Source organism: Primulina tabacum, unplaced genomic scaffold (genome assembly GCF_025594145.1).
Source record: "Primulina tabacum isolate GXHZ01 unplaced genomic scaffold, ASM2559414v2 Contig341, whole genome shotgun sequence".
Taxonomy (NCBI): Eukaryota; Viridiplantae; Streptophyta; class Magnoliopsida; order Lamiales; family Gesneriaceae; genus Primulina; species Primulina tabacum.
In genome coordinates this window covers 129,934-133,928 of record NW_027459731.1, presented here as the reverse complement: position 1 = coordinate 133,928, position 3,995 = coordinate 129,934, and the positions used below count along the sequence as shown (strand labels likewise).

The window sequence follows — 3,995 nt, the reverse complement described above, 5'->3', positions numbered from 1 at the left end:
TTTTATGCAATTGCAATAACTTAAATCCTATTTTAAGTTAAATATGCAGTTGAAATTAGTCCTAATTTTTGTTTACATTATTTTTGTTATTAGAAAAATAAAAAGATATTGGTTTTAATATATTTCATTAATAAACAATTGGCGGGCATTAGGTGAAGCTAAATATAATTTATTCTCTAATTTGAACTTATCGTCGATATGCATGTGATTCAAAATACATAATGAATTTAAGGGGAGATCATTAAGCTTGATCATTATTTAACACCAACGCAGTGTACACGCCATCCATTATTTATCCATTAGTTTTTTCATGTTAACAAGAGTAAAATAGAAAAGGGTCATAGCAAGCCTAAAGTTTTATTATAAAACGGCAATTATCTTTAAGAAAAAAGTCATACCAAGCCTAAAGTTTTATTATAAAACGGTAATTATCTTTAGCTACTCAATATTTCTATATATATTTATTTATAAAACTCCATGACCGAGAATGGGAGAACACAACAAACTGTTCGAGATTCTTTGAATCCTGCTTGCTTTGCCAATGCATGAAATTCATTTTCTGTTCTCTCCTTCCCACCTGGACTATATGCTATCATAACCATGTCAGATTGTAAATTACAAGTAAAATCTTCTCCTGGAGTCTCTTAAAGGATACACTCCACAACGATGATTTTTCCGTTATTTGGAAGTGCTTCATGGCATCTCTTCAGTATTTTTAAGCATTGTGTATCACTCCAGTCGCGAAGAACCCTCTGTAGATATGATTTGAAAAAAAGATTTGAATCGGCTTAAAAAAAATAATCATAAAAATATTATTACAAAGTTGTAAAAAACAATTGAGAATAAAAAAATTATGTAAGAGCAATCTTTCTTTAGAAAAACAGGTGGAAAATTAATGCAAACAACAATTTAATTATGTGTATTGAATAAAATATACATTTCTTATTATGTCCCTGTATTCCCACATTGAAAAGAAAAAAAAAATTTAAAAGAGCTTGAGATGTTTACAATGAACTTATGCAATAATATCAGTTAAGTATTTCGTAAGACAAATGTTAATTTTGCAGTCAGACTTCCACATACATGACCCATGTGTGACATTTATTATAATTATTATTATGTGTAAACAAAATGGTGAAAATAGGGTAAGTTGGCTGCCAATAAATAATATATATATTTATGTGTGTGTGTGTGTGTGTGTGTGACATTTATTATTATTATTATTATTATTATTATTATTATTATTATGGCAGAACAATTTAGAAGGCTAACATAATGGTGATAACAGGGGAAGTTGGCTGCCAATAAAAAATATATATATACATACATATATATACATATACACACACTCACATGCACACATATATTATATGATGAAAACAATTAAGAAGGCTAACAAAATGGTGAAAATATGAGAAGTTGGCTGCCAATAAATAATATATATATACACACGCACACACACATATATTATATGATGAAAACAATTTCACCTTCATGATAATGGCATCGCCTTTCGGAACACTAACGAACATGTCTCCACCCATGTGCTCCATGCCTGATCAATACAAAAAGGTCGGCCAATTTTAAATTTCACGTAAACAATAATATTAAATTAAAAAGTGACCTTCAAACACAAATATTTCAATGGAACCGCTTTAAAATAAATTACAAAGAACCAACACAAATATTTCACATACTTGCAAAAGATGGTGCACTCGAATAACATGGGGCAAATAAAAATTAATGACCTTTATAGTTGGATGCTTGGATAGGATCATGTGCAGGGAATCACCGATTCCACCTCCAACATCGACCAAAGTCCTCAAACCCTTGAATCCCTCATACGTATCTGCAATATTTTTCATTATAATTGTCGAAAAATTGGACATTGCTGTATTAAAAACCTTGTTAAATCTAGGTTCTGTGCCGTGATACTTGAATGTGCTCATTTTATATACTTTTTCACAAGGAACTCCCCCCCTCGAGAATTGTATCTTTCAGGTGGTACCTAATGATTATTACACACGCACACATAGAGTATGTGTAGAGGTTGATATGTAGTCGATACTTGCCAAGTCTCCAACTGAACTCTATCTTGGTTCATGATCAACAAAAAGGCTAGAGAAACTCCATCATCATTCTTGGTGTAGAACCTATGTAAAGACCCGTATTTCGTAATCATAATTTTGCGGAGTTATTAAAATTTTTCTAGATAAATAATTATCGTATCCCATTTAATTAAAATAAACATGTAACTAATTTTTAACTTTAAATTAACGGCGGAAGCAAATAACATTTTCAACCAACAATTTAAAAATAATTTAACGTAAACATCAACTTAAAAATAGTCCAACGTATTAAAACTGAGTTTGGATAATAGAGGGTGCATAAATTAAATCATGAGGTCCTCGGGTTTACTACTGCTGTCCCAAGATCACTCACTGGTCTCCGCCCGCGGTCTCGACCTCGTCAATACCTACAACAATCAAGTCTAGTGAGTCTAAAGACTCAACATGTATATATCGTGAATAACAAGTAAATATATCATAACATCGCATGCAACGTAAAAATAACGTATCGTAACGTGCATGGTGAAAATCGTATCGTGAATAATTATAACTACGTGCATATCTAAAAATCATACGTAAAAGCTTTGCTCAATAGAGCTCTGTCATAACATATCATAATTTTCTGGTAGAGATAATGTTTCTAAGCAAGTGGCCCATAACATAGCGTAAGCGCCTGATCAGACTAAACCACAGTATGCTGGGCGGTAGAGATCAATCACAGCCCTTGGACTGGATGTCAGTACCCATACATAATCATAAACCGGTCGTAAGTCACCGGGCGGAGAGGTCCTCGGTTGTTCCTACCGACTTCCAAACCCATAAGCATAAGGTGGCCACAAGACATATCGCATATGTAGAACCCGTAAATCAGTCTACGTATAAGCCATGCATAATTCTAGATTTTTAAATTTAATTGACTTCATTGCATGATTATTTTAAATGCATTTCTTTGAAGTTAATTATTTTATTATTTCAGTTCAGTAGTTTGATTTTTAGCATTTCAGTTATTTCAGTGAGGCCGGACCGGAGTTGGAGTTTTGAGATAGAATTTAAGATTCGAGAAATATTTCCAGAAGTTAATTTAGCTAGCAACTAAGTTCATTTAAGTTAGAAAGGGAGGTTTGAGGATTTAATTTAATTATTTGAGGTGATTAAGAAATGAACTCATTTAAGTTATTTAATTAAGGGGTTAGCTCACAAAATTATTTAAAGGATTAGTAAATTTTTTAAGGGTTATTAATTCACTAGATAATTATTTTTCCCTTCCTTTTATTTAGTGAATTTCGGCCACCCCCTTAGACTATTAAACAATTCATTTGCCTTGCCACCTTTGACCCTTTCTTGTATTTAATTAGGAAGATAATTCTTTGATCTTTCTAGCACCATTTAATGATCTAATTAGCATTATCCTATCCTAGTCTAGCATGTAAAAATTGGCCACTACCTCTAGAAACATCCACCAACTCATTTGATATCAAACTAGAATTCAAAATTTAAAATGAGAAGACTTGGTCTTGGATCTTTCCTTATATCTTGCACCTATCCCCCTCACTCCCATAACCACTTATCTCCCCTCCTCACCACCGAAATACCTCATCATTCAGATCCATTTTTAGTGTAGAAAAGTTGTGAGTTCATAGCCTTAGAGTAGAGAGAAAAATTGAGAGTAAAGAAAACAAGAGAAGCGGTCCACCACCTCCGTGCCGCGTCGTTGCCGTTTCGTTCGTTTTCTTTCGAAACGAAACCAGGGATGTCTAGATTTCTTTCAAACCTCAATCAAGTCATATTATCATTTATTTTTCAGTACATGATCATGTTTATTCAAGCAAAAATCGAGATCCATGTCAAAACTTTTGAAAACAACACATGCAGAATTTTTGATATTCCTTGGCAAGCTTCACGTTTTTCTTGGTTTGTGAGTTTCAG

At 32.7% G+C, this 3,995-nt stretch overlaps 1 pseudogene; it reads right to left on the bottom strand.

The window, feature by feature from the left end:
• Positions 1-399: 399 nt before the first annotated feature.
• Positions 400-3,679, bottom strand: LOC142534106 (flavone 3'-O-methyltransferase OMT2-like; annotated as a pseudogene).
• Positions 3,680-3,995: the final 316 nt, after the last annotated feature.